General features: G+C 38.5%; 1 pseudogene; it reads left to right on the top strand.

Annotated features, from left to right (window-relative positions):
* The first annotated feature begins 5,646 nt into the window (after positions 1-5,646).
* The window catches only part of LOC121443741, a 54,327-nt pseudogene continuing 40,991 nt past the window's right edge, over positions 5,647-18,982 (top strand).

Genomic DNA, 18,982 nt, shown 5'->3' with positions numbered 1-18,982 from the left:
TTGGTGCATGTTTCATGATCTTTGCATCTCTAGCATTCTATGGTCTGCATTGCAATTTGGGCCTCAGTATTTTTCTACAGTGACTTCTCAGGGTCTCCTTGATTGGAATCTCTTTCACATGCAGCATAGCCTCATCAGCTTTGGAAACTTCCATGACCTCTGCACTCCTGTATTTTGTATGACTGCAAAAATCAATATCATGTGGTTTATGCTGCCAAATTCTGTTGCCAGATCATGATATAGTCTGGCCCCTACCTACAATAGTTGTAATGGACTCTGTACAAAATCTTGGCTGCTGAAATAGGGCAAGCACTTCACAGGAAGTTGTTTTTGAACCAAGAACCCACCTCAGTGGCATTTTCAACTCACCTCTCTCATTCCATTGAATTTGCATTTCTACATGTTGGAGCATTTGGTGGGTGGAGTCCTAAGACTTCAGAGTACCTATTCTATAGTCCTGATACGAAAGTGTGAGGTTTCTTTTTAAAGGTTCATTTCTCTAAACACATCTTCTCTATGACTTGAAACTTGTTCATGCTTCTCACTAAATTGCTTGCTTTTCATAGATCACTGCTCTCTTAACAGTGCTAAGATCAGTGAGCAGTAACCATATCATTGCCTAGATGTTAAATTGGCCTGAAATTTCCTCCACCAAACTTCTTTTTTTTTATTGAGAAAAGGAGAAGAAAAAAAAAACAAGTTTCTACCTCCTCCCAGCCTCCCATTTCCCTCCCCCTCCTCCCACCCTTCTCCTCCTCCCCCCACTCCTCTCCCCCTCCCTCTCCAGTCCAAAGAGCAGTCAGGGTTCCCTGCCCTGAGGTAAGTCCTAGGTCCTCCCCCCTCCGTCCATATCTAGGAAGGTGAACATCCAAACTGGCTAGGCTCCCACAAAGCCAGCACATTGCGTAGGATCAAAACCCCCGTGCCATTGTCCTTGGCTTCTCATCAGCCCTCATTGTTCGCCATGTTCAGAGAGTCCGGTTTTATCCCATGCTTTTTTGGTCATAGTCCAGCTGGCCTTGGTGAGCTCCCAATAGATCAGCCCCACTGTCTCAGTGGGTGGGTGCACCCCTCGTGGTCCCGACTTCTTTGCTCATGTTCTCCCTCCTGCTCCTCATTGGGACCTTGGGAGCTCAGTCCAGTGCTCCAGTGTAGGTCTCTGTCTCTATCTCCATCCATCACCAGATGAAGGTTCTTAGCCAAGAGGATAACTATATGTTTTTCCTTGGGTTCACCTTCTTACTTAGCTTCTTTAGGTTCACCTATTGTAGACTCCGTGACCCTTATTTATGGCTAGAAACCAATTATGAGTGAGTACATCCCATGTTCATCTTTTTGGGTCTGGGATACCTCACTCAGGATAGTGTTTTCTATTTCCATCCATTTGCATGCAAAATTCGAGAAGTCATTGTTTTTTACCGCAGCGTAGTACTCTAGTGTGTATATATTCCATACTTTCTTCATCCATTCTTCCATTGAAGGGCATCTAGGTTGTTTCCAGGTTCTGGCTATTACAAATAATACTGCTATGAACATAGTTGAACAAATGCTTTTGTCATATGATAGAGCATCTCTTGGGTATATTCCCAAGAGTGGTATTGCTGGGTCCAGGGGTAAGTTGATCCCGAATTTCCTGAGAAACCGAAACACTGACTTCCACAGTGGTTGCACAAGATTGCATTCCCACCAGCAATGGATGAGGGTACCCCTTTCTCCACAGCCTCTCCAGCAAAGGCTATCCTTGGTGTTTTTGACTTTAGCCATTCTGACAGGTGTAAGATGATATCTCAAAGTTGTTTTGATTTGCATTTCCCTGATTGCTAAGGAAGTTGAGCACGACCTTAAGTGTCTTTTGGCCATTTGAACTTGGTTTATGCCCATAGTCACCCTAGGAAGATGGTGTTTTTGAGAAGTGTTCCTTTGTCTCTTCCCTTCCCTAACCACACTCCATTTTCTTTTATTTTTATGATTGTTGTTTGAAGCAGGGTCTCACTAAGTAGCTTTGACTGGCCTAGGACTTACTATGTAGACCTGGCTGGCCTCGAAGTCCTAGAGAGCAACCTGCCTCAGTTTCTGGAATTCAGGGATTAAAGGTTTGTGTCACCCTGCCCCACATTTCACTTCTAAACTCCACTCATTGATAGCTATTTTTTTTGCTGCTTTTTAAAACAATGGTTATTTATTTTTATTTTAGATGTATTGGTTTGCCTGTATATATGTATATACATCATGTGCATACCTGATGCCCACAGAGACCAGAAGAAGGCATAACAACCCCTTTAAGTGGAGTTACATATGTTTGTGAGCTGTCATATGGATGCTGGTAACTGAAACCAGGTTCTCTGCAAGAGCAGGAAATGCTCTTAGCCACCAATCCGTCTCTGGAGCCCCCGTTTTGCTATTTTCAATACATCTTGCTTGGGGTATAAATTGCTACACAGACCAGTAAGATCAAATTAGCACTCCTTTGAAGATATAGTTCCTGATAATTGGTGTTTGAGATTTCTTCTGGAGTGGAATAAGTATACCTCGGTAGTAGAGTACTTGCAGAGCATATACAGGGCCGTTGATGTAATCCCAACACTGTAGAGAGAGGTTTCTTCTGATTCCCAAGAGACTCTTCCTTCCCCTCTTTTCTTCTTGTTTGCTTTGGTGTATTTGACAACCTATCCTTGAACTTGCCATAACTTGTTTGAAAATTAAGTCATATCCACTGGGGGAAGAATTAGAGCCCTCTATTCTGACTTCCCTTTTTGGGGAATAATCACAGCAATGTCCTTCTGAATGGTAGCTCCATGTCTCTTGAGCTTGCCTTCCTATAGAATCTCAACCCCTCAAGCTGGGACTAAGACAATCAAGGACTCAGTATTTTTAGTGGCACCACACCCAAGGCATTGTCTCCATCCCATGATTGAGGACTAGGTAGAAAAAAAGGAGTCTAAGAAGGTGAACCCAAAGAAAAACATAGGCATCCTCCTGAATATTAACCTTCATGAAAGGAGACAGAGACAGAGACCCACATTGGAGCACCGGACTGAAATCCCAAGGTCCAAATCAGGAGCAGAAGGAGAGAGAGCACGAGCAAGGAACTCAGGACTGCGAGGGGTACACCCACACACTGAGACAATGGGGATGTTCTATCGGGAACTCACCATGGCCAGCTGGCCTGGGTCTGAAAAAGCATGGGATAAAACCGGACTCGCTGAACATAGCGGACAATGAGGACTACTGAGAACTCAAGAACAATGGCAATGGGTTTCTGATCCTACTGCACGTACTGGCTTTGTGGGAGCCTAGGCAGTTTGGATGTTCACCTTACTAGACCTGGATGGAGGTGGGTGGTCCTTGGACTTCCCACAGGGCAGGGAACCCTGATTGCTCTTCGGGCTGACGAGGGAGGGAGACTTGTTTGGGGGAGGGGGGGATGGGAGGCGGTGGCGGGGAGGAGGCAGAAATCTTTAATAAAAAAGGAGTCTGCCCCACACAACTTTTTAATAACTGGTGACAGAATAAACAGTATTGATGGTACTGATCTCCCAGGAAGAAAGACTTCCAACTGGCATTTAAGGAAGAGGAAACTCTATGTTCTTAGCTGCACCAGTCTGGCATGAGGTCTATGCTAAAGAGACAGGGAATGAGTTGAGGTCAAATGCCATATATTGACATTTATTTACCTTGAGTTTTAGTAGATTATCTTGAACAGATGTTCCTTCCTTTGCTATATGCCCTTAAGACCATTTCTAGAGGTTTCTGATGTTTGGCTATTATGGTTTTAATTGAAATAACTTTACCAGTTTTATTAAGAAATGAGTCCCCAGAACTGCATATACAATTATGCCAGAAGTAGAACTGGACAAGCCTTTTAACGTAAAGTCTTGTGTCTCTTGTTGCCCATGGTTACACAGTAGTGGCCATGGACTTGAACTTCTACCACCTTGGTAGATTGTGAGTGGCTTGAAGTCAGTATCTTTGTAGTGTGTACTATCATTTTTTTTCTGTGACTGTCATTCCTTAACTGACAAAAGTCAATTCTACTTTGTGTTTTTAATATTTTATGATTTTAAGTGTTTGTTTTTTTATTCATGATCTGTGATTGTTTTAATTAACTTCTTGCTGTTGACGACTTACAAACTATCTCCTTTTTCTTAATATTTCCATTTAATAAAGTGGCAAAGAATGCTACCAATCACATATATAGTAGTTCCAGTTTTGTGTGTTTCTGAATGGGTGTTTAAGGCAATTCTGAATTACATCTTGGTTTTAGATAATAAAGAATTTAAAAGTAAGGGCCTAAGTTGCTGATTTCTTTTTGTCCAGCCCTATCTTGAGAAAGCAGTAACAGTATTTATGCCAATTGAAATTGTTGTTTTTAGAAACATCATATCCACTTTACTGCGAGTCAATTTTATTTAAACACGATGGTCCAATAAAAACATTGTTAGATGTTCATGATCTAAATTCTGTTGTATGAATTAAATTACGGTACACATTAAAAGCCACAAGACGTTTGTTTTGTAATATATGGTGTTACTCATTAATAGCCTTTTTTAGGATAAGCTATTATCTCCCTTCTTAATCCCAGCAAAGATCACTTTTGTTTCAGGTATGTACTTTTTGGGATTCTCCAAATACTCCATTAGTGTATTTTTTCCCTGGGTGATACCTTTGTTCTTGTTGGCATCTGTGGAAGAGAATCCAGCAGACCTGTCTTCCTCTCATACTTTTGAACAAAAATCTTTTTGGCTTCCTCAGCATCACCCATTCTTAATTTGTTCCTTGCTGTTCAACACCACTAACACTATGACCTGAAGACAGATGTTACACTTTCTCATTTTAAGTGTTTGTGTCTTCCTTAACTCTAGTGTAAGTATGTTTTCAGAAAGGTGATAGACTCAGTCTGTTATTAACAACACTCAGGGAAGATGTAGTCCAAAGCTTCACAATATTGGAACTTTTTATAAGAAAACTTACTATGTACATAGAGATATTTTAGAATAGGTTTCTTTTTTTCCCTTTGATTTTTTTTCAACACACCAATTTTTTTCAAGACATGGTTTTTCTTTGTAGCTTTGGTTCCTGTCCTGGCACTTGTTCTGTAGACCAGGTTGGCCTCGAACTCACAGAGGCCACCTGCCTCTGCCTCCCAAGTGCTGGAATTAAAGGCACGAGTCACCACTGCCTGGCGTAGATTAGGCTTCTTGTTTGGAAAATAGGAACAAGGAAAAAGGAAAGGAGGCAGGAAGAAAGACTGTGTGGTCATTCTCTTAAAAAATGAGGTGTGTTTCCTTTCAGCCATTTTCTTATGCCTTTCAACCTAGGCCTTTGAAAGTTACGCCTTCATGACTGCTTTTTCTTTTCATGTTCTTATTGGGGTCTCTAACTGGAGATAACTCAGCTGACACCCCCTAATTTGATTCTGGCCAGCAGTGTACCACTCAGCATCTGTAGTTTGGACTAATGTTATGGTCTCACTCAACCTTTGGAATTCTTTGAATTAATTTGTTGGGATAGTCTCACTATTATAATTTAGGCTGGCTTTGAATTCATAGCAGTTCTTTAATGTCAGCTTCTCGGTGTGGGCTGACATCTAGTACAAGTCTATATTGATCATTTCACTCAGTGTTGTTCTCTTTCCTAGGATGCACCATGATGAAACGATAGAGACCTTTCAGCAGCAGTGAGAGTTCAGATGAGTGTGAGTAGAACTAGCTAGTAACCTGTGTATCTTTGCCAACTGAGGATATCTTCTTTGACTTGAGAATAAACTGTTGCGTGCTTCCTTCAACAATTTAAATCTTTCTGAAAAGGAAAGGTCAAGATCCATTTTTTATTTATTTAATTTCATTAGAAATGTATAAATTAAATAGAAAAAAATTAAAAAAATAAATAGAATTGGTTTATATGTAATATAACACCTTTTTACATTAAATATGAGTGTAACAAAAGCTAAATCTACCAATGCTTTAATAGAACTTCTGAAAGGAAGAAAAAAGTATTGGGAATATAAACTATAGATCCTGATTTTGATTATAACTATGGTGCTAAATATTTGGTTGTGGGTCAAACATTGATTTGTTTAAAATCTTAACAGTACCCTTAGGTAAGTGCTAAAAGATTATTTGTTTTTTGTTTGTTTGTTTGTTTTTATTGAGAAAAGGAGAAAAAAAAACAACAAGTTTCCACCTCCTCCCAGCCTCCCATTTCCCTCCCCCTCCTCCCACCCTTCTCCCCCTCCCCCCACCCTTCTCCCCCTCCCCCCACTCCTTTCCCCCTCCCTCTCCAGTCCAAAGAGCAGTCAGGGTTCCCTGCCCTGTGGTAAGACCTAGGTCCTCCCCCCTCCGTCCATATCTAGGAAGGTGAACATCCAAACTGGCTAGGCTCCCACAAAGCCATCACATTACGTAGGATCAAAACCCCGTGCCATTGTCCTTTGCGTCTGTCTCATCAGCCCTCATTGTTCGCCATGTTCAGAGAGTCCAGTTTTATCCCATGCTTCTAAAAGATTATTTGTACCACATTCTTAGTTTTTTCTATAATTTTTTGGGGAGGTGGTGGTTGTTTGTTGATAGATCGTTTTCTCCTGGCAGAACATGAATTAGGATTAACACCAAGTTGAATCTTCACAGTCATTATTAAAGCTTTTATAGTCTGGGTAGTCACTAATGTTTAACTCCATTAAGATTCTCTCTCTTGGGCACAATTGAATTTTTTCTTCATTAGTATGATATCTATGTGATCTCCTGTCTTTCATATATCTAGTTAGTTAACATTTATTTAAAGTAGTGGTTAATATGTTTCAGTATTTTTTTCTAATTATCTTTTGCAGGTCCTTCTACTTCCTTTACTTCTAGCTTAATGTATAGGAAGATGTCAAAAAATCCCAAGGAACATAAGAAGTCTGCTGAGGTGAGATTAAATATTTAATTTCACATTTAAAAGCCAATATCTACCTTCTTCCAACATACTTACAATACCCAGAATTTGAAAATGTGCAAAGTAAAATATATACCACTGGATAGATAGGCTCATTTTCTGGTAATTGTACTTAGTTTCTAAGAAATATTTCATTTCTCTTTTATGAGATGGTAATTTTTACACTGATTTCTTTTTTTTTGTTTTTTGTTTGACTGGAGTTATTTTTATTTTTAAAACAATTTTATTTTACATACCAATCCCAATTCCTCTCTCCCATCCTCTCACTCCCCCTACCTTCTCCCCACCCCACAACCCCCTATCCACTCCTCAGAGAGGGTGAGGCCTCCCATGGTGAGCCAACAAACTCTGTCACATCACTTGAGGCCGAACAATCTAGGCTGAACAAGGTGAATGAGCTCCAAAAAGCCAGTTCATGTACTAGGGATAGATTCTGATTCCACTGCTAGTGGCCCCACAGACTGCTCAAGCCCCTCAACTGTCACCCATATTCAGAGGGCCTAGTACAGTCTTATGCAGGTTCCCCAGCTGTCAGTCTGGAGTCAGTGAGCTCCCACTAGCTTGAGTCAGCTGTTTCTGTGGGTTTCCCCATCATGGTCTTGACTCCTTTGCTCATAATATTTTCTCCCTCTCTATGACTGGACTCCAGGAGTTCAGCCCAGTGCTTAGCTGTGGATCTCTGCATCTGCTTCCATCAGTTACTGGATAAAGGTTTTATGATGACAATTAAGATAGTCATCAATCTGATTACAGGGGAAGGACAGATAAGGTGGCTTCTCCACTATTGCTTAGATTCTTAGCTGGGGTCATCCTTGTGGATTCCTGGGAATTTCCATAGTGCCTTGTTTCTCGCTAACCCCATTATGGCTCCCTCTTTCAAGGTATCTCTTTCCTTGCTCTCCCTCTCTGTCCTTCACCCAGCTCAACCTTCCCGAACCCTCATGTTTTCCTACCCACTCCCGTAATACCCTCCCCCATGCTGTCAGTTTATGAAGGAGATCTTGTCTACTTCCTCTCTCCTGGGGAATCCGTGTATGTCTCTCTTAGGGTTCTCCTTGTTTCCTATCTTCTCAGGGGTTGTGGACTATAGACTGATTATCCTTTGCTTTATGTTTAATATCCACTTAGGAGTAAGTGCATACCATGTTTGTCTTTCTGAGTCTGGGTTACCTCACTCAGGATGGTTTTTGTTCTGATTCCCTCCATTTGTCTGCAAATTTCAAGATGTTATTGTTTTTTACCACTGAGTAGTACTCCATTGTGTGTGTGTGTGTATGTGTGTATTATAATATATATATCATACTTTCTTTATCTATTCTTCGGTTGAGGGGCATCTAGGTTGTTTCCAGGTTCTGGCTGTTATAAATAATGCTAGGGACATAATTGAGCACATGTCCTTGTAGTATGATTGAGCATCCTTTGGGTATATACCCAAAAGTGGTATTGCTGAGTCTTGAGGTAGATTGATTCCCAATTTTCTCAGAAACTGCCATACTGATTTCCAAAGTGACTGAGCAAGTTTGCACTGCCACCAGCAATGAAGGAATGTTCCCCTTACTCCACATCCTCTCCAGCAAAGGCTTTCATTAGTGTTTTTGATCTTGGCCATTCTGACAGGTGTAAGATGGTATTTTAGAGTCATTTTGATTTGCATTTCCCTGATGGCTAAGTATGTTCAGCATTTGCTTAAGTGTCTTTTGGCCATTTGAGATTTCTCTGTTGAAAATTCTCTGTTCAGTTCAGTGCCCCATTTTTAAAATTGGATTATTTTGTAGTTTGATATCTAGTTTCTTTAGGAGGTTTTTTTTAATATATATTTTGGAGATCAACCCTCTTATCAGATGTGGAGTTGGTAAAGATTCTTTTCCATTCTATAAGTTGCTGTTTTGTCTTGTTGACCATGTCCTTTGCCTTACAGAAACTTCTTAGTTTCAGAAGGTCCGATTTACCTATTGTTACTCTCCGTGTCTGTGCTACTGGGGTTATATTTAAGAAGTGGTCTCTTGTGCCAATGCGTTTAAGTGTACGTTCCACTTTCTCTTCTGTTAGGTTCAGTGTAACTGGATTTATGTTGAGGTCTTTGATCCATTTGGACTTGAGTTTTGTGCATGGAGATAGATATGGGTCTATTTGCATTCTTCTACATGTTGACATCCAGTTATGCCAGCACCATTTGTTGAAGATGCTTTCTTTCTTCCATTGTATACTTTTGACTTCTTTGTCAAACATCAGGTATTTATAGATATGTAGATTAATATTAAGGTCTAGGGCTTAGAGGGTAGGGCCTTCCAGCTGGGAATCCAGACACTCACCTCTCAAAGTGTAAGTGGGGCCAAGGCTCTGATGGTCTCAGATGCAGTAGGGGATGGTTGCAGGTGTGGGGAGTCTCCTCTCAGGCCTCTGGAACTTTTCTGGGTGGGGATGGGGCACAGATGTACCTCCAAGGGCGAGGGCCTAGAGAATAGGGCCCTCTAGCCAGGGACCCAGACACTCTCTTCACACTGATTTCATTTGAGGAATTAGTTCCCAGCTCTACAGCTGTCCTCCCCGAACCAGGAAATCAAAGAGAGCTAGACTTGGAGATCTATGAAGTATCTCAAACTCTTATAGCCTAGTGTTGAAAAAAGTTACATTAGAGGATGGGAGATAGTACAAGAAGAGGCTAGGTAAAGAGGTTGTATTTGGAGAGGGAAGGACTGAGTCCTGACAGCTTTTCAAATACTACTAGCTCACTTCTCCTATGCTGGTCATCTGCCCCAAGATCATCAAACTATCAGAACTGTACTTGCATTTAGTGGATCATACAGACTTTCCTCAGTGGAAATTAAATTATGAAAAATTGACCCTGTGCTCCTTCAGTTTTAGTAGGAGTAAACATTTTTGGCTAGAAAGGAAAAAAGAGTGCATTAGTTATCTGTTCCTGCATTGGCAATAATCACAAGATTTATGGCTTAAAATAGTATACATTTATTATCTCAGTTTCTGTGAGTAAGTAGTCTGTACTAAGTGTGGCTAGATTCTGTGTTCAAAGTCTTTTAAGGCTGCAAACTCTGTGTTCACTGGGATGTTCTCACTGGAGATTCGAAAAGAATTCACTTTCAAGTTATAGGCAGAATTCCTTTCCTTGAAGCTGAAAGACTTGAAATCCTTGTTTTCTTGCAGTCTTTTGACAGAAAGCACCCAGTACCTAAAAGATTTTATAGTTTCTTGCAATTTGGCCTTCTCTCACAACAGGGCCACTTTCTCAGAGGCAACAAAGAGAATCTTTCTATCCCATATGCTAGACTGAAATTTTATATGACATCAGTATTTTTTAATTGTTTTATCTTCTAAAACATTTGCAATAGTCTATGGTTAGAAGCAAATCATAGGTTCCACTCATTCTCACAATTAAGAACACTGGCTTTTCTTCAAAAGCTCACAACCATCTGTAATTCCACTTCCAGGGGATCTGATACCTTCTCAGGCACTGGGCACACATGTATTATACATACATATATGCAGACAAAACACTCATACACATATGAGAATAAATCTTAAAAAACCATTTTAAGAACAATATTGAGTGTTCAATAGAATTTTCTTTAGTTTGGGTTTTCCCATATTTGTCTTATGATTAGACTATAATTAAGTTTTGGGAGAATGATATAATGGGATGAAGAGCCCTTCTTGTAACATTATATCAAGGATTATTATTTGATTAACATGAGGTTTCTCCAGTATAACATTACTTTTTTTCTCCCTTTATCTTGTTCTTTTCACTAAGACTGGTATACTAAAATACAGGACAGGAATGATGTTAGGCAAAGATTCACTTGCTGAAGGAGTTAACAAATACATTTGATGATATTCTGTAGAAATTTATAACTTCTCACTGACTTAAAAAAAATATAGGACTGATAAGATGGTTCAGTGGGTAAAGGCACTTGGTGCCAAGTCTGAGAACCTAATTCTACCTCCAGAAGTCACATGGTAGAAGGAGAGAACCAACTCCAGCAAGTTGTCCTCTGACCGTGACACTTGAGTTATGGCACATCCACACACACACCATGTGTACTCAATAAATAAATGAAAAAAATTTTAATTATATAATTTTTAATATGGGCTTATATGTATTTGCTTTATATTTTAGGTTTTTCATAAGTATTAGATATTGAACCTATGCCTTGTGCATGCTAGACAAGTACTGTATTATTGAACTACATCTCCACCCTACTTTATATTTTGGATTTATATATTTAGATCCTACATAATTTTTTAGTTCTTTATTTACAACCAAGTCACTCTTTCTTCTCCTTCCTCTCCTCCTAGTCCCCCTCCCACATCCCCTCTGCCCCCCCCCAATCCACTTTCCTCAATTTCTATTAAGAGGAGGGCAGGCCTCCCATAGATACCAACCAAATATGACATATCAAGTTGAAATCTGGACAAGGCAGCCCAGTATGAGGATGATGGTCCCAAACGCCAGCAAAAAGTCAGAAACAGCCTCTGCTCCCACGGTTAGGAATCCCACAAGAAGACCAAGCTATACAAATGTAACATATATGCAGAGGGCCTAAGTCAGTCCTGGTTGTTGTTTCAGACTCTGTGAGCCCCTGAGCCCAGGTTAGTGATTCTGTAGGTTTTCTTGTGGTGTCCTTGACCCCTCTGACTCCAATAATCCTTCACTAGGAGTCTCTTACCTGCCACATCATACTTACTCATATCCTTCTTACCCTTGAGTAATTCACTGATAGTGAAAAACATGGATAAGCTGGCTAAAATAAAGTCTTGAGTATAAAGAAAACTAGAATAAAACTATCAACTTTCTGAAGTGTAATGTATCTCTAGGTGCGCAAACATGCACTTGTGTTTGCATGTGAGTAAAAAAAATGCGCATCTGATGGAGAAAGAAAGAAACAGAAAACTATAATGCATGTAATTGTAAAATATGATACAGTTGAAGAATTATGCACGGTGGTTCATGTCTATAATACTAGTACATAGGAGGCTAAGGCAGGAGGATTGCCTCAAGTTTGAGACCAGCCTGGACTACAGTATTAAGTCCTGCTTTACAAAAAAAAACAAACAACAAAATGGGAGAATAGATAAAGCAGCTCAGTGGTAGATGTGAAGCCCAGGGTTATGTCCAGCACCACAGGCGGAAAAGTTAAACGGAATATATCTTAAAGTATCAGACTAAAGTAAAGATTAAGTAAATGAAAACAAATCAGAAAATAGAAGTTCTAAAGAACATACATAGTAAAGTAGATCTAACTAATATCTATCAAATTGCATTTTTACCAAAATAGACAGTAAAGAATATACCTTCCGGGCTGGAGAGATGGCTCAGAGGTTAAGAGCACTGACTGCTCTTCAGAGGTCCTGAGTTCAATTCCAGCAACCGCATGGTGGCTTACAGCCATTTATAATGAAATCTGGTGCCCTCTTCTGGCATGCAAGCATACATAGAAGGAATGTTGTATACATAATAAATAAATAAATAAATAAATAAATAAATAAATAAATCTTAAAAAAAATATACCTTCCTCAGGTACCCTGGAAGTACATATCCAGAATAAGATAAAATATTTTTATAAAACATCAATAATTTCAGCCGGGTGGTGGTGGCGCACGCCTTTAATCCCAGCACTCGGGAGGCAGAGGCAAGCGGATCTCTGTGAGTTCGAGACCAGCCTGGTCTACAAGAGCTAGTTCCAGGACAGGCTCCAAAACCACAGAGAAACCCTGTCTCGAAAAAACAAAAAAAAAAAAAAAACATCAATAATTTCCTTTAAATAGGAAACAAGCAACTATTTACAATTTGAGAAGCAAGGTATTTTTAGGCTTCTAAGTGTCTAGTCTAAGATATTTACATTACAAAAGGAAAATATGCTAACCTAACAGCAATGAAAACCAGTAAGACAACATCTGAAGGAATTTGACAAGATACTGTCTGAACTGAGTAGTCATATTTCAGTAAAGAAGACATTTAACATCTCTGATATATTAACAGACAAATCCCAATTGGCAGAACACACTCCAAAATATCTTACAAATACTCTTCAAGTGTCATGAAAGACAGGAAAAGATTGAGACATTGTCACAGATTAGAAGATTCTAGGAAGGTACAACTATGTTGTAATGCAGAATCCTGGGTTGAACTCCAAAGCAAAAAGATGCTAAGGAAAAATGGTGAAAATTGAAGTCTATAGATTAGGCAATAGTATACTGTAATGTTAATTTATTAGTTTAGGAGCCAGTGTAACAACTTGGGCCTGTAATCCCAGCAATTACAAGGCTTGAAGTAGGAGGATTCCTGCAAGTTCTAGATCAACCTTAGCTAGTGTGATCTTTTTTCAAAATTAAATAAGAATATTTATGGTTTAGATAAATTTATTCTAAGGCCAGGTATCCTGGCATATGCCCTTAGTCCCAACATTAAGATCCAGAGGCAGAAGAATCACTTAATTTGAGGCCAAACTGGTGATCTACCTAGCAAGTTCGAGGTCAGTCAGGGCTATGCAATGAGACCCTGTGTCAAAGCAAAACAAAAAAAAATGAGCAATTTACCCTGTATTTAAGATGTTAATATTGTGCAAAACTAACTGAAGAATACATAAGAATGCTGTGCCATTTTTATAATTTTTTTGTACAGGATTTAAGACTGTAGGCCATGGTGGTCTCAGTATAATTATTTCTAAGTAAAATTTTAAATGAGATAATGCCTAAATAATTGTAAATTATCAGGAGATATGTGTTACTTTAAGAGAGTTAATGATTGTTTCTTTTATTAAAATAAAAAGGCTTCTTTGGAATAACCTACAATTGTTTCTTTAAATTCAAGGAGCCAAAAAATGATGGAAGGACTCCTTTTACCCTTCATTAAATTAAATCCAGTCTTTTATTAAAATAAAAAGGCTTCTTTGGAATAACCTACAATTGTTTATTTAAATTCAAGGAGCCAAAAAAATGATGGAAGGACTCCTTTTACCCTTCATTAAAGTAAATCCAGTCAGTATGCCAAATCTTCCCAAACAGAAGTTGTCATGCCCATTTAGGAATCAGGAGATGTTTCTCCTAATAGAAATAGATATTGAGGGCTGGAGAGATGGCTCAGTGGTTAAGAGCACTGCCTGCTCTTCCAAAGGTCCTGAGTTCAATTCCCAGCAACCACATGGTGGCTCACAACCATCTGTAATGAGGTCTGGTGTCCTCTTCTGGCCTGCAGACATACACACAGACAGAATATTGTATACATAATAAATAAATAAATATTTATTAAAAAAAAGAAAGAAATAGATATTGAGCATGGATAATTATTTTTATTTTTTTCTCTAGGATAATTGTTTTTAAAAGAACATTAAACAGTATCAGTTTCATAGTGATTTTAAAGTATGTGCAATGTGTCTTCCCAGGTATTCCGAAAGGACCTCATCAGTGCGATGAAAATCCCTGACTCTCACCATGTTAGTCCTGACAGCTATTACCTCTTTACTGACACATGGAAAGAAGAGTGGGAAAAGGGAGTACAAGTGCCAGCCAGTCCAGACTCTGTTCCAACACCTTCTCTCAGGTATTGGCATGTTTACAACTTTGACTTAGGAAAAGAGCTCTTTTAGTTTTTTGTGTGTTTTCTTGTGGCGAAACTGAGGAGTAGCTACACATTTCTAATGTACAAAGTTAACCTAACTATTAAACCAGGTCGTGATTGATCAATAAATTTCAGCTCATTTATCTAAGAAATTTATAAGATGAAATGCTCTGAAGTCCAATCTAAAATTAGGAAAAGATTTCCCCAAGATTTACATATCTGACTCAGCCATCAGTAGCATTTATTAGTCTTTTGAAGACTAATTAGTCTTCTTTTGAAGACTAATTGAAGAGATAACTTTCTCATAGGAAATTGCTTCAATGTAAGTGGAGTCTCATCAGTGATGGTACTACTAGTAAGTAACCAAAGCATATAGCTTCTAAAACAGGAACTCAAATGAAAAGGGAGTAATAGAATAATTGGGGTGACTGTAAGCACATAACCTTCACTTCAAAGACTTGAAAACAGTTAAGATAGAAAGACAGATTTTGTGGAAAAGAGATTTTATTCCAAAGGAATTTGTAAGCTCTTCAAAGTAATGCTGGTTTTAGAAACCATTTTATCCTACTGATTTTGGTGTTCCCAGTGCTCTCCACAAGTCTGACGTGAAGTAGAATGTTCAGTATAATTCTGAGTGAATGCAAGAATTAATAAATAGAACACACAGCTCCAGATGAAGGAATGGTAGAACGTGTTGGTTACTGTAAGAAAGTATAAATCTCATTCTACATTTATTTCTACTACTTAATAAAGTACTTTATTTGAGGTAGTGTCTCACTATATAGTCTAGGCAGGCCTTGAACTTACTGTATAGCCCAGAATAGCCTCAAACTACTGTTCTTCTGCCTTCGCCCTCTGAGTACTGGGATTCCAAGCGTATGTCATCATGCCTAATACATGTTAGTTTCTTTCTATTTTGTTTTGTTTGTTTGTTTTGTTTTTCAAGACAGGATTTCTCTATGTAGCTTTGGAGCCTGTCCTAGAACTCATTCTGTAGACCAGACTAGTTTTGAACTCACAGAGATCTACCTGTCTCTGCTTCCCGAGTGCTGGCATTAAGGGTGTGTGCCACCACCACCTAGCACATGTTAGTTCTTAAAGGCTAGAGATAAACATCCCCAATTTCTCTACTCTTGTCAGCATGTTTATACGTCCTGCTAATGCTCTAGAAGTGCCTATTGAATCACTTCTAGGAATGCAGGCCCAGGCACCCCACACTCAGTTAAGGAAAACTCCCAAACCCTTTCTAGTTTAACACACGTTCCAAGCTTCACTTGTTTATCATTGATACCGTCTCCTACTTCCTAAACAGAGTAACACCAGGAATGAAAAAGAAGAGCGAGGGGCATATTTTCATGCCTTTGCTGTTTTTTACATAAATATAATGGCCCTAGTACTGTATTTTCCATTAACACTCCAAGGATTATTGAAACACCTCAATGTTTGGCCTTGATATTAAGTCAGTATATCAAATATACTTTATTGGGGTGAGTTTAATTTTTGCAAGTTAAGTGGAGAATGTACTACTTTAAAAATTATATCTATCTGATAAGTAGCACAACAAAATTAGGATGGTTTAATAAGAGTAAATTTAGACACTGAGAGTTAGCTTCCTCTCACCGAGACATATACTCCCTAAGTCATATGAGCACTCTGCTCTAATATTTCTTCTGAGAGTTTAGGATATTTATCATTTTATATGTTATAATTTTTAGTAAATACCCTCTGTTTCCCATAGTTCTTTGCCTATCTTATAAAGCCCTTAATTTTAATTGATCAAGGTAAGCTACTAAATTAATTAATGATCATATAAATTCCTTAACGAAATTCAGAACTTGATAGGTAGATTGTATTTTCAGTTTCTTAGAAGGTATCAGTAATTTTGTAATATATATTTCCTTTGCTTAGCAAAGGTACCTAAAAGATATGTTAAAGCAGATTTCTTGCTGGAGGCATGGTGGTACATGCCTTTTATCCCTGTATTTGTGAAGCAGAGGCAGACAAACTTATCTCTATTACTACATAGCAAGTTCCCAGACTAGCCATGGCTACACATAGTGAACCTAGTCTCAAAGAAGACTTTTAAATCATATCCTCAGAGTTTTTGATTTGGTAACTCTGAAGTGTGAGGCTTAAGTTTGATTTGTTTTGTTGATCTACATAGGGTATCACTGTGTAGCTCCTTGCCACCTCCTGTGCTGGGATTCCCAAGTGTTGGAATTACAGACATGTCTAGCAGTTTCTCGCACAGTGTTTATACCAATAGTCTAGAGTATGACACTTTGGGAACAATTTTTATGGAATATGTTAATCATATTTGCTGAACTTAATTGAATTTAGCATGTGTGTGTCTGTGTGTGTATGCACACGTGCACATTTAAGTACAAGCATGTGGAGTTCCAAAAACAGCCTTGGATGTCATTCTTCAGGTGACATCCATCTTTTTTATATGAATTTTGATTTGTATTTATTTTATGCTAAATTTATTCCCAAGCCATAAGTGTTCGTACTTCTTCAGGGATACCTTTTCATTCTGTGCAACTTCTGACTTAAAAACAATTTGTTCATTCTTAGTGATGATCATCTCAGTGTGACAGAGGCCATTCATGTGTGGGTTAATCAGACCATGAACTCTAAGTTCAACAGCCCTTCTTAGATACTTTGTTAACCTGTATGTGTTCAATGACTACAGATTCTACATCTAAAACCTTAAGTTCAGCATTATTCTGTGTATTTTTAAGTATATGGAGCAAAAATTCAGCGTTGTTTTTGAAACACAGACCCAGTCCAGCCCCACTGCTTGACCTGGGCACAATATACTACCAGAAAGGCACACATTACTTTTTTTAAAGTGACATAGTTAATCTTTTCTGATATGCATGCCCTTGATGACCTAGACAGCTTCAAGGGAACACAAAGATTTGATCCTCTTTATTTGTATGGTTTTATAGAGTTTTCTGGGCCAAGAAAATAGTAAACTATTTAATTAAGTCACCTCAAGCTGCTTAGAGGAAGAAGCCTTAATCTTTTTTTTTTTTTTTTTCCGAGACATGGTTTCTCTGTAGCTTTGGAGCCTGTCCTGGAACTAGCTCTTGTAGACCAGGCTGGTCTCGAACTCACAGAGATTCATCTGCCTCTGCCTCCCGAGTGCTGGGATTAAAGGCGTGCGCCACCATTTCCCGGTTCTTTTTTCTTTTTTAAAGGCAGTGTCTCCTTGGTCTGAAATTCTCCAAATATGATGACTGGAGAATTCCCAGTAAGCCCCAGGGAATCAGCCTGTCTCCATTTTCCCAGTGTTGAGATTACAAGAACACACCACTATGCCAGGCTTCTTTTTTTGTTGTTTGCTTATTTTATGAGGGTCCTATATATCAAACACAGGTTCTTGTGTTTGTAAAGCATGCACTTTACCACCTCATGTCTTCCTAGCCCCTGGAGTTTGTACTTTTGTAAGATTCTTTGAATATTCCCCTTTGGCTTTAAGTAGTAATCAACCATATTTAGAGGCTCAATTACAGAATTGGAACTTTATGTTTGAAGTACCTGATCTCAGTTATAACTGCTTATTGCACCTGCTACTCTTAATAACCATATTTTTCAGAAGCCAAACTGTTCTATGGTTTCTTTGGCCTTTGTAGGCCACCTTCAAAAATTAAGTCTTGCCTGATGGTGGCAGCACATGTCTCTTACCTCAGCACTCAGGAGGCAGAGACAGTCAGATATCTGTGAGTTTGAGACCAGGCTAGTCTACAAGCAAGTTCCAGGACAGGCTCCAAAACTACAGAGACACCCTATCTTGAAAAACAAAAAAAAATTAAAAATATAAACAAACAAATCAATAAAAAGTAAAAATTAAGTCTTTATGACATGATATTAGAATATTGAAAAAATACATTTTTATGCCTTCATCTATATTTTCAAAGACAAATTTAAAGGAGGTAGAAAGTTTTAATTAAAAAAAAAGACAAATTTAACCAGGTTGGTGTGTACAATATTTAGGAAGCAAAAGTTCTAAGCCAACCTGGACATAATGAGACACTAACTCAAAAAATAAAATCAAATTAATTAAGTTTTATATTATTGTATCAGGCTTATTTGATCCCATAACATCAAATGGCTGCAAGACTGGCTTCTGTATATGACCTGATTCTCTTTAGTGGAATGTATCTTCATGATGTTTGACAATTTTCTGATTCATTGTGGGTTTTTTTTTTTTTTTTTGCTTTTTAATTTTTTAGTCGCACACACTTGTATGTGGAGGTGAGGGAATAACTTTCAGAAGTCAATTCTCTCCAACTCCATGTAGGATCAAGAAATTAATCTCAGGTCATTAGGCTTGGTGGCAAGTGTCCTTAATTATGGAGCCACCTTGACAGCATTATTAATATTGAGTTAGTAATATTATTGAGTCTTCGAACTATTTTTACATTTACAATATGAATCATTTGTCAGATATATAGTTTGCTCCCAGTGTGA

The sequence above is a fragment of the Microtus oregoni genome, unplaced genomic scaffold, assembly GCF_018167655.1.
Source record: "Microtus oregoni isolate MIOR12 unplaced genomic scaffold, Mior012 000112F_ref0000385, whole genome shotgun sequence".
Classification (NCBI taxonomy): Eukaryota; Metazoa; Chordata; class Mammalia; order Rodentia; family Cricetidae; genus Microtus; species Microtus oregoni.
This window is presented reverse-complemented; position numbering and strand designations above follow the sequence as displayed.